This window comes from Chelonia mydas, chromosome 2 (assembly GCF_015237465.2).
Source record: "Chelonia mydas isolate rCheMyd1 chromosome 2, rCheMyd1.pri.v2, whole genome shotgun sequence".
Classification (NCBI taxonomy): domain Eukaryota; kingdom Metazoa; phylum Chordata; order Testudines; family Cheloniidae; genus Chelonia; species Chelonia mydas.
This window is the reverse complement of record NC_057850.1, coordinates 235,380,250-235,392,806: the sequence shown is the minus strand read 5'-3', so window position 1 is coordinate 235,392,806 and position 12,557 is coordinate 235,380,250. Positions and strand designations below refer to the sequence as shown.

Genomic DNA, 12,557 nt, shown 5'->3' with positions numbered 1-12,557 from the left:
TTTAAAGATACTTGTGCATGCTGCAACCTGAGGCCAGAAAAGGTCTCCTAGGCCTGATTCTATCTCATTTACACCACTTTCACATTGGTGCAGTTTTCACTTAACTGGGGTTACTCCTGATTTACATTGCTGTATGTCAGCCAGATCAGAATCAGCCATAAAACTGCAAAGCAATGGGGCAAAAAATGCTCCTGATCCTGCAACTAATGGTGTGTGAGCTTAACTTTCTGCACACAGCTGATTCAGTTAAATTCAATAGACTACCCATGTGTGTAAAGTTAAGCACATGTGTTAGTGCTTGCAGGATTAGAGCCTATTTCCTAGTAAACTATTGATCTAATCCAAGAATTTATCTACACTAGAAAGCATTCCACCAAACCCTTTCTAATGTAGATACATTCCTGAATAGATTAGTAGTCTACAATGAAATGGACCCTGAGCCTGCATACACTAACACCCACAGTTAACTGGTGTATTTATACCAGGAAACCCTTCTTGTGAAGAGCAATCTTATACTAGTAAAAGTTGCCAGTATAGCGTATATCGAGTGAAATAAACCATACTGGCAAGAGGACTTTTGTTGACATAACTGTGTCTACACTAGATCTTTTGCTGGCATAGCTGGTTACAAAAAATCATATCCCTAACCTTCATTGTTATGCCAGCCAAGCTTAAGTATAGACCAGGCCAAAGTGTTTCAGCTATGAGAAATCAAGTTCTGTACTAGTCATGAAAGTGAGTCTGCACTCTGCAGCCCTTCATGACCTGAGAAACCCTAAGCTTTCTAAAAGATCAAATCACATCATCATGTTTTCACCTAGTGTAATCTCTCACCAGCACTGAGGTTAGTATATACTATTTTTACCACATATAGAGCAGGTGGAAATACCAAGGCAATCTGCAAGCCAGTTCTAGACCACATTCACAGCTAAGTAGGATCATTTATACTCCAACAAAATTATAAAAAGTGAAAGTATTGGAAACCCCAGAATTTTCCATTTTAATGTATGGTAGTTTTTGGATTAGACTAAAAACCAATTCTGAATATGTAACTATTGAACAGTTTCTCATTTTAAATCAGCTATGGTTGACTTTCACAAGGATGACTAGATAAATAGATTCCCTTTATTTCGTTCTATTAGGTGCCTGATATTATGCCATTTTTGAAGGAAAATAAGCAGACTGATTGATACAATATGGAATTTTTAAACCTTGCTAGAGCTGTAAGGTGGAAGTTACTGTTATACATTGGCTTCAGAGACCAGATTGTTTTTAAATACAAGATTTGCATGTATATTCACAGGGCTAGAGTGTGGCATTTAGCAACAACCATATGGCTGCGTAGCAGCCTGGGCAGAGCCTCAGCACAAGATCTATAGGAGATTATACCTCAGAAAACACAATCCTCCCACATAGGCCCAGAGACTGTGGACAATGCTGTACAGTTCTTTAAACCAATCCAATGTAATCCTCTCCTATCTTCACTTCAGGATTCTATAGAGGTAGGGAAGGGACATGGTGCTACCTCCTTCCTACCCCCTTTGAGGTGATTTGTGGAGCACAGGGATTACTGCTGTCCTTAGGCCTTACATGGAGTGTGCAGTTGGGTGAGGTAGAGGGAAAGCTCCTTAACCACCTTTCCCTTCTTTCTTCCTTGTGCCATACAAGGCCTGTGCATAATCTGGCACATGTCCTTCAGCAGTAGCCTGGTCTTTTGGATGGTGCCCGAAGGCTTCATGAGCTAGGACTCAAGACTAAGCAGCATGTTTTGTAATCAGAATAACAATAATCATGAAAACAACGAGGAGTCTGGTGGCGCCTTAAAGACTAACAGATTTATTTGGGCATAAGCTTTTGTGGGTAAAAAACCCACTTCGTCAGATGCGTGGAGTGAAAATTACACATGCAGGCACCAAGACATCAGTACATCAAGAGTTTCCGTGGTGCTACTGCCTAAGATCTGTGGCACACCAAGGTGGAAGCACCATAGTGGCCCGTGATGCAGGATTAATGCACTTGCAGAGTTTCCATCCCACATAACCTACAACTATGGCCAAGAGATGAGACTTTCAAAAAGATACTCTAGTGTAGAATTTGAATTTAAAATCCACAGTATATCAGAAAAGTAGGAGCAATAGTGAAACAAATCTTAGGACTATCTAAAACTCAGAGTTTTAGTGTGAGGACATCTTCCACATTTACTTCTACAAGACTCCCAGTCTTTCTCCACACACAAAATGGTATATACATCAGCAGATGGGAAAGGAGAGTCATAAAACCCAAAGATGACTTGGGCCACAGTACTCTTGACGTAATGTATTTCCATGTTATTGATTTGTTCTGAATAATTCCAAATGAATTCTGCCTATTGTAGAAGTACCATAAGAGAACACGTTTCAACTATAGCAAAACAGCTTTAGAAACTTTGGGCATACCAATAGCAGAATTAAGATTGTTACAGGGCTTAGCAATGTACAAATTACAAATCAAGTTGCAGTGAAATTTATTTCGTGATACTGTGTATTTCCCTATAACATAGTTCCACTGTACACCTACTATAAACAAATTATTCCAGGTCACTGAACTCTAAAAACAAAAATGGTGGAATGACAAACCTCGTGACGGAAATCCACTATCTGCAGAACTTTCCTGAATTGAGATTATGTTCATGCATAAGTCTATAATATATGCTCCCCCTAGCAGCAAGTTGACCTTTCCACTCTAGATCCCATTTCATATTTGCCATCCTTAGAATAAAAAAACCTCAGAATATACCATATTCATTTAGTAGCACAAGAAGTTTGTACTTGTTGGACACAGATGATACTGCTAAATTTATATTACAGTTGGTGCTAGAGTTCAGTGGAGAAGCTTCCAGCTGAAACAGACAAACTATACAGGAAATATTTTATTTTGAACCCTAAATTCCATTTTATCTTACCTCACAGGAAAATCAGTAGTTAACACAGGAATCCACGACACTGGTTTTTGGAATTTGCCATTTATTTGCAGTCTCTACTTTCACACTGTCTAGTACTTAACTGTCAAATACTACATGAGTTTAAAAAGTTAGACGTTCTTGTCTTATCACAGAAATGTAAAAGTAAACAGTATAAAATTATATTTCCGCTAGTTAAAATTGTAACAAAAAAAATTAGGGCTCTGCCTTATTTTACTTTTCCCCAGAATATATAAACTCTTGTAATTAAACTTTTCACCTTTCCAAGTAGCTGACTGTGTATTCCTGCACAGTGGGTGGTTTTCTCGGCAGACATATTGACTTGGAACAATATACAAAGCAGAAATCCCTGAATGGAATTTATGGCTAAATTTAACCATGCATATTTTTTAATAAAATTTGCATATCTCTCTTGCAACATTAAGAGAGAAAAAAAGTCTAAATTCAGTTAATTGTAACACCATATTGCTTTGTCAGAGAGAAATAATATGAGATTTGAAGTTATAATTTCCATATTTATTGATGATGTGTGTGAAGGGAAATCTGTGCAAATATTCCTGGTGCTGCCTTAAAGAGATTTCAAGAATAGGAGCATATTAACCTTTCACATGGAGCTTAGATATGGAAAAGGAGCTTCTTCTACTCAAAGATGACTTAGAGGGCAATTATAAAAGTGTTGATGGAGAGCCTCTGGAGTTCTGGGAAACGACAGCTCTAACCACTTCATCCCAGAACCACCAGATTATATTAATAAAAAGTTAACTTGTTTTGAAAAAAATGTTTTTTTAAACATTTCAGGCTAGTGTTGAATGAAAAGCCTTTTCCACAAACAGGTTAATCAGTGTCAATTTCTTGACACCAGGTTTTTCTTTGATACATTGCCACAGCACCTCTCTACATTTTATTCTTGAAAGCAATTTAGCAGACAGTAATCAGTAGCACAAAAATTCTCTCCTTCTCCTCCCCCTCTTTTCGTACTGTTTGCTATGTTTTAAATAGGGCTCTTCCCATGCACCAACTGACCATCCTTTAAAGCCTTCAAAATGAAATTTGTAGTTCTACCAACATAAATGTGCTTAATATCAGGCGTGGTCTACACATAAAATTTAGGTCAACATAGCTACGTCAGTCTGGGAAGGAAGTGAAAGATACACATGCCTGAGCAATGTACCTATGCCAACCTAACCCCCAGCATAGGCACAGCTAGGCTGACAGAAAACTGCTTCTACTGACCTCGTTGCCATCGCTTAGGGAGGTGGTGTCCCTACACCAACAGAGAAAAAACTCTTCCATCAGTGTAGGCTGCATCTACACTATGGGGCTATGCCAGTATATCTACGGCATTGTAGCTATGCCTCTACAGTTTCCTTAGTGAAGACATAATCTCAGCACAGCTATTCCCACATAAGAAGAGGAATAAGGCACTTTTATACCAGTATAACTGTGGACGGACCAGAGCTTGTACTGGTATAACTTCTTTGGTTAAAAAAAAGTCATCCACCCAGTCAACAGTTATATCTGTACAGAAACTGTATTTAGACCCAGCCTTAACTCTTCACTGCTGATCTCCGCTCCAACATTGTCTGCTCTCTCCAGCCTGGTCTACACTTAAAGACTACGGCCAACATACCTATGGTGCTCAGGGGTGTGAAAAACTCCACACCCCTAAGCACCATTGCTATGCCAACCAGACCCATGGTGTAGATGCAGATAGGTCAATGAAAGAACGTTTCCTTCAACCCATTGCTCAGGGACATGGAGTTCCTGTAGTAATGGAAAAACCTCTTCCATCACTGTAGTCTGAGTCGAGACCAGGGTTCTCACAACAAATTTTTGGGTGGCCTCAGAGTGCAGTCACCAACTCTTACTGGTGGCCGCACTGACATCTTTTTCCTAAAATACTTGATTAACTTTAGGGGGGGGGAATTAAATATACACAGATTCACATCCAAATCATTGTAAAGTATATTTGTAAGGTTTTTTCTCAGACTCAACAAAAATAATGCTGGCTTTCTGCTTCTTCCCCCCAATCCAGGACTTCGTAGGTCAACTTAGAGAGAATCAAACAGGTTTTAGACCACTGAGATAATGTACAGACCATATTGTTACCTGGGAGGCTGTGAAAAGTGATAAGTGATATTAACAAACATACAAGTATCACTTTTCACAGGTAGCTAGTAAGTCTGATGTGAAAAGTGATACTTGCATGTTTGTTAATATCACCTTTTTTAACAAGCCCCAGGACTCATTAAGCCCTAGATATGGGGGCTGAAGGAGGAGGCAGCGGGGGCCAGAAGCGATGGTGGGATGGATGCAGGGCCTGGGAAGGCAGCGGGGGCCCAGGGCAATGTGGGGGATGGATGCAGGGCCAGCATAGGTGCAGGAAGTAGAGATGAAGGGGGTGCTGCAGCACCCCCAGGTTTTATGCGGGGCTGCTGGCCCCGCACCAGGACTCCACTCCGCAGCTCGGGTCCTGGGGGCTGGCCCCATGTCCTGCTCCCCAGCCATTTGCTCCGCGCCCAGGGCCCTGCTCCCAGCCCTCCGCCTGGGACTTCGCTCCCCAGCTGCTGGACCCATGCCCCGCACTCCGCTCCCCAACCCCGCACCTGGGGCTTGTGTCCTGGCTGCTGGCCCCACTCCTCAGCCGCTGGCTCTGGGCCTGTGCCGCCAGCACCACTCCCCAGCTATTAGCTCGGGGCCACATTCCCAGCCCCATGCCTGGGGCTCTGCTCCTGGGGCCCCAGCTGCCAGCCCCACTCCCCAGCCACTGGCCCGTCCAGGGCCCCGTGCCCAGACCCCCACTCCCAGGGCTCCACTCCCGGGGCCCCATGCCTGGTCCTCTGCTCCAGGCCCCATGCCCACCCCTAGCTGTGGCCACAGCCTCAGCCCCCTTACCCCATCCAGATCCGCCCCCTCACGGAGACACAGCCCTGCTTCCAGCCTCAGCTCGCGGGGTGGGGCACAGACAGGGGTAAGGGGACTGGTTTTCGGCACCCCCACTACTAAAAGTGTTCCAGTGCCACTGGGGGGCCAGTGGAGTCAGCAGGGGCCTGGGGCAATTAGGGGGATGCATGCAGGACCGGGGGAGGCAGAAGGATCATGGAGTGAGGGAATGGATCCAGGGCCGCAGGAGGTAGTGGGGCAGGGGCGATGGGTGATGAGTCCCACTGTGTGGCGGAGCCAGGGATCAGAGCCTGCTGCCATGCAGCCAGAGCTGTGGGTCAGTGCCCAGGGCTAGTGCCTGCTGCCACACGGCCAGAGCCCGGAGCTGGGCGCCGGAGCCCAGGAGCGGGTGGCTGGAGCCAGGAGTCAGCGCCTGCTGCTGCATGGCCAGAGCCAAGGATCGGCGCCCAGGGCCAGCTCCTGTCACCGCGTGGTTGGAGCCCAGGAACAGAACTGTGGGTTAGCGCCCACTGTTGTGCAGCTGCAGCAGGGGATCAGCGCCAGGGCTAGGGCCGTGTGGCTGGAGCTCAGGGCCAGCGCCTGCCACCGCACGGCCGGAACTGGGGGCTGACGGAGGAGGCAGCAGGGGCCAGAGGTGATGGTGGGATGGATGCAGGGCCTGGGGAGGCAGCGGGGGCCGACTGAAGCTCTGTGGCCAGAGCCAGGGGTCAGCACCTGGTGCCCCAGGGCCAGAGCCAGAGCCAGGGATTGGCGTCCAAAGCCCTGTGCTTGGAGCCCACTGCTGTGCGACTGGGGTTGGCGCCTGTGGCCAGCGCCAGGGCGGGTCAGTACCCACTGCCACACGGTTGGAGCCCAGGGCCGCACAGCCAGGTTCCTGAAGTCCCACCGTTGGTCTAGACTGTGGGGTCAAACTTTAGCTATGTCACTATAGCACCAGTAGTTTAGACATGACTTCCCACTGCTTAGCTGTTTTACTGTTTGCCAAAATTAGACCTAATCCTGCAACAGGATGTGTGTAGACAGGACTCACATTGAGGAAGTGGAAGATTGTGGTACACTTTTAAGCTCCAGCCACAAAATAAGCTCCATTCACGTGGATCATCAAAATGAGACATTGCTCTCAGCAGATTGTGCAGATGTTCAAAGTGTGTGCGTGCCTTTGTTCATTTGTTATGTGAGCTCCACAAGTTTGGCTTCCCCTTGATTGAGCATCAAGGTACTCATGGACTCTGCTTGGGCTTAGCTCTTTCTGGACTAAGGAAAAGAAAAGTGTCAGTATGTGCCAAATGCCACCCATCTGAGTAATCAAAATAGCATATCATTCCCAGTAAATTGTGCAGTTTTGTGACCCACCTTCTCCTGTCTTATGTGAAGAACTGAAATAATCAACAATGTTGACATTTAAATTATCATTATTGGACATCTCAGTTAACATCTCATGCAGATGAGTGGGGCAGCTCAAACCTCTCAGAGTTGTTGTTCAAAACATCCTGCAGACTCGCGGACATCTCTGCATCTGTTAACCTAAAATGTGAACCAAGTGTTTCTTCACAACTATAACCACTATGGATTTATTAAAAAATGAAAGGTGAGATTATGGAGAACAAGATGTCATCTCTCTCCAAATGCAAGGCATCATATGAATCTAAACCCAGCTGCAAGCAGAATCTACCATCTGTGCCGTCCTACTGAAGCCAGTGAGATTCCATACAGACATAAGAATCTTCCCACGTAGGTTCCACTGCAAGATCAGAACCTTACACTGTTACAGGAGGGATTTTTGCAAAGCACCATAGACACATAAGGCGCTACACAGATAACCAAAGGGAGAAAGTCATTTTATTCTGCAAAAGTGCAAAAAAAATTTAGTGTGCAATCTCAGTAATACAGTGCATTTAAGTGGAGGTCACCATGAAAATCATGTGTGCTTAGATCTTGCCTTACTAAGGTAGCTCTCCTTCTTAAGAAAAAAGTTAAGTATGGTAACCGACAAGGATCCAATTAAGCAAGGTGCTGAGAGCCTCTCGAGACGTGCTTAGTGCCCCTCTGCTCACACTGAAGTCAATGGATGTTGGGGCCCTCAGCTCAGGGTTTGGCCATAGATCTCCAAACATCAATTCCTAAGTAGAAAATGAACCGAGCCGTTGGTCATTCAAATCATAAGCTCTATGTACGGACAGTAATGAGTTAAAGATTAATTGACTTACTAGGTGTGTACATGGTCACTTCATGGGGCCACAGTCAGGAAGACAACAGATCTTCTTCGAGGATCTTGCTCCACCTGAAGCTAAGTAGCAGGTATGTTGAATGTCAATAAAAGCAGGAGGTGGTAAATGGAAGAAGATGGGAAGTTATACAGAGCTTCAAACTGACGCTTTGTGTCAATAAATGCGAATAAACTGCTGTCTTTCAGTGAACTAGTTTAGAACACATGTACAGATGGGCTGATTTTTTTCTAAAATATTTAACTCCAGCTATCAGGGTGGAGGGCTGGGGTGAGGAGTGTTGTTTCTTTCTTTTTCTTTCAAGGACCTGATCCTGCAACTTTTATTCATGCAAGTTGTCCCTTTGAAGTCATTGGAACTACTGGCATTAGTAAGGATTAATCACATATGTTAGGGTTTGTAGGATCAAACTCTCTATTTTTTACTTTAAATTTCAGTAGTGACAGAAAGTTACTAACCCATCTGATCTATGCGAGATGAGTTGGTTAGTCCCAGTCCAGTTACTAGTGAACAGATGCTCACATTATAATCAACTACCTTGTCCACAATCCTTGCAAGAGATGGAAAGGACTGGACAGACCTGGAAACCTAACTTCCCTCTCACCTCTTGACATTATCCCTCCAAGTCAGGGTTACGGCACATACGGGATGTGAGGAATGTTGCACTGCTATTGACCATGCTGTATCTGTTCTCTAGGTTTGGATCTCTATTGTCCAGAAACTCAGAATTTAATGTTAAGATGTATTTACATTTTAAATTATTTTAAGGACCTGTAAACACCATTTGTCTTTTGTCTTTCAACCTGACAGATTTTATGTACTCTAATTTTTCCATAAATAATTATTACCTTGAATAAATATCTCAGTGCATAGGTGCAAGCCACCGAGAAGATATAGACCCACTACACAATTATTTGCCATTTCAAGACTGTTATCAGAAAACCTCACTCTTACAAATAGTCTGTTAGGAGAATGAGGAATTCCTTTTTAAGCCATACTTCCTCCAAATTGCAAGGGCTTAGTGTACTGCTAGAACTACTTATCTGGAATTTTGCCTGACGATGATCCTTCCCTACAATTATTATAAGAAAGTATAAAGTAGTACTAGGAAAGGAGGACTATTAAAATAGTTTCTAGTCACATTGGGCAGTAATCATTCAATACATTATAGTTTAGAATTCGAAAGAGAATAGATACAAGCATAAGCTCTCCTTCTTAAATCTCATGATAACAGCACCAAGTCTCCTCATGCTATAGAAAGTGTGGTCTCTAGGTAACGGATGTATTTATTTCAAGTTATGAGAAGCACTTCTAAAAGGTTTAATTTAAGTATAAAACATTTAGTCCCATGCGCAAACATGTAAGCACAGGCATAGCTTTACTTACACGTGTGGACCAAAACGGGACGATGAGGCTACTCAAGGGCAGAACCTCACTTTTAAGATTGTCAATCTTATGAACAGTTAAACCAGGGGTCTCCAAGTCCCGGCCCACCTGAGGCCTGAGAACCTCCCCAATGTGGCCTATGGGGCTCCAGCAATTTTGGGGCTGGGTCTCTCCCTTAGCCCTGCCTGCTGCCCCCAGGTACTCCCTCCCCCTCCCACGCGCGTCCCCCAGGCGATTTAAAATGGCCCGGGGCCCTGCCCACCATCGGCAGCGCAGTGGAGCTGAGTGGCTTCCTGTGTGCTTGCTCCACGTGGCTGCCAGCCCCTCCCTGCGGCCCTGGGGCAGGGCCGCACTTCCACGTGCTGCCCCCGCCCTGAGCGCCCTGCGGCCAATGGGTAGTTGTGGGGGCGGTGCCTGGGGGCAGCAGCACGTGGAGGCCCCGCAGCCCGCCCCGCCTTGGAGCCCCAGGTAAGCACCGTGCCCCCGACCCCCTCCCAGAGCCTGCACCCCCATCTCCTCCCCACATACCCCTTCCCAAACTCCCTCCCAGAGCCTGCATCCTCTCCCCTTCCCACATACACCCCCAAGCCCCAAACTCCCTCCCATAGCCTGCACCCCCTCCCCTTCCCACACACCCCCTCACCCCCAAACTCCTTCCCAGAGCCTACACCCCTACCCCCTGCCCCAGCCCAGAGCCTGCACCCAGCACCCAAAATCCATCCCAGAGCCTGCAGCCCAGATCCCTTCCCCCACCTCCACCCAAACTCCCTCCCAGAGCCTTAGGAAGGTGGTGGGCGGAGTTTGGGGGGGGGTGGGTTCTGGGTAGCATGAGTGACATTATTAGCCCACTGGGAGGATTTGAGGACTGGCACTGGCCCTAAGGTAAATTGAGTTTGAGAACCCTGAGTTAAACCATTTTTCCTGAAGGGGACTGGGGAGGGGGGAAATAGTCAGATAATGGAAATGATGTTGATGAGGAAGTTGATATCCCCCTACCAATGCCTTGGTGCATTGAAAATCATTTTGCAATGGTTTGAAGGACAAAAAAGAAAACAATGCATTGCACCATACTGCAATTTATGCACTGTACCTAATGGAATTTTGAGATGTTCCATTTCTGAACTCCTCAATCACGAATTACTTCATAAAATAGGGAGTTCTACTGTGTGTATATATAAAGCTTTACTTACATTGTTGTTTGTAGGTTTGGGGCCTTAAATGCTTGCAGAAGGGTACAAGCATGGTATTGCTAATGAAACAAGAACAGAGAGCTACAAGTATGTTGTGTTTGTGACACAGTAATGGTGATCCTCTAAGAGGATGAGATGAAAAACAACTCAGAGGATCACAATGATCTTGCATTGAAGAAATGACACATGCTTCTGGTTCCTTTGATAATACTGGACAGAGTCTGCTGTAAAAAGAAAAACTGAACTGATATTACATCACTCAATCCTCCTCGCACGTTGACATTAGCATAGTTTTGTTTTCTTTGGTTAGGGCCTGATCCAAAGCCCACTGAAGTCAGAGGGAGTGATTCCGTTGACTCCAATGGGCTTTAGATCATAGTCATAATTATATATTAATACATGTAGTAGGTTTTTAGACATTGTAACTAAAGTTGCAAGATTTCTGTAACAGTGAAAAGAAACAGTGAACAAGATACTTGAGATACAAGATTTGCAATAGTTTATATTCATTAGAACCAACTATATTCACTACGTTATCATTCTTGTGAGGTTTATGCCTTCCTCAAAAGCATGTAGTTTTCATGCTGGGAGGATTAGGAACATTAGCTAGATCAGGAACCTCTGTTTCTGAAGATTTAATTCTGCTAAATATCGATGAATAATTCGTTGCCAAATCCTGGATTAAATCTTTGTGTCATACACCACTCTGCTTGGGCATGGGACAGAACTACATTTATGTTGCTGATATTATCTGTTACCTATATCCATTATTCAATCAGTGCAATAGCTTATATTTGGTATCTGAACCCATTCAAAAAAGCAAAATTGTCACATCCCTTGAAACAGATGTGTTAGTAATGCACACATCACCAGTCAAAGTTCGGCCAATTGGGAACTAGCATTTTGAGATTTGTAAAATGCTGCAATAGCAAGGAGAACTACAACAAAGTTGAATGTAGCTGGAAACGGAGGCAGATGTCATATCAGTGAAAACTAAACAGATACCCTAACAAAGGAAGAAACCCCCTACAGGCTGACTCAGACAAACTGAGTCTGTGGAATTAAGAAGATAAAATATAGGGCTGGCCAAAAATTTTAGGTTGAAACTTTTTTTTTTTAATGGAAAATTTGGTTTTCAGCTAAACAAAATTTTTCAGGAAAAGTGTCTACTTGCTAAAGAATGTTTATTTTTAATCAAAAAAGCCAAACACCAATAAGCTGAAATATTTTGGCTGAAAACGGACCTAGTTCAATTTAGAAATACTGCTGCAGTACATCATGGGAATTGTAGTTTGTTTGCTTCATGTACCCAGTTTTCTCAGTGGACTGAGCTGTTCAGCTGGGTAACATCCCCATGATGCAACACAGTTAGGAACTCCTCCAATGCACCACCTGCCCTCTGCAAGAGGAGACCGTGGAACATCATCATGGGAGATGTGATCAGACCAGGGATCCTGGCCTTTGGAGAAGGGGAGGCATCTAAATTATAACTCCCAGGAGGGACTGCACAGCATTTCCAAATGGAGATTTTTTAAATTCCAACAGAAGTTTTCAGTATTCCAGTTTCCACCAAAAAATGGAAGTTTTCCATGGAAATTTAGAAAAAGTTCAAGTTTCATTTTCATCAAAATTTTCTGTAGAAAAAATTATTTTGACCAGCTCTGGTAAAATCCCTTTCACATTGACATTCAGGCTTTAGGATCTACTACAATAGCTCTCTCCACCTGCATGGATTTCCAATCACTTTGCGGCCTGATTCAGGAAAAAAGTGCCGCTTAGAAGTTTTAGGTATCCCATGCCTGCACACACAGAAAGGTGGTGGTAACATGAAAACAGAACATTTGTATGCTGTGACTTAACTTCCAACTTAATTTAGGCCTTGTGAGGGCTGCA

The 12,557-nt window shown here is 44.4% G+C and overlaps 1 long non-coding RNA gene across 2 annotated transcripts in view; it reads right to left on the bottom strand.

Annotated features, from left to right (window-relative positions):
• LOC122464762 overlaps positions 1-12,557 on the bottom strand; it is an 85,574-nt gene that overhangs the window by 61,282 nt on the left and 11,735 nt on the right. Inside the window, exon 2 of one of the 2 annotated variants that reach the window (XR_006289106.1) lies at positions 8,071-8,150. The exons of the other annotated variant lie outside the window; for it this stretch is intronic. This is a non-coding gene — a long non-coding RNA (uncharacterized LOC122464762). The remainder of the gene's footprint in view (positions 1-8,070; positions 8,151-12,557) is intronic. 2 annotated transcript variants of the gene reach the window in all.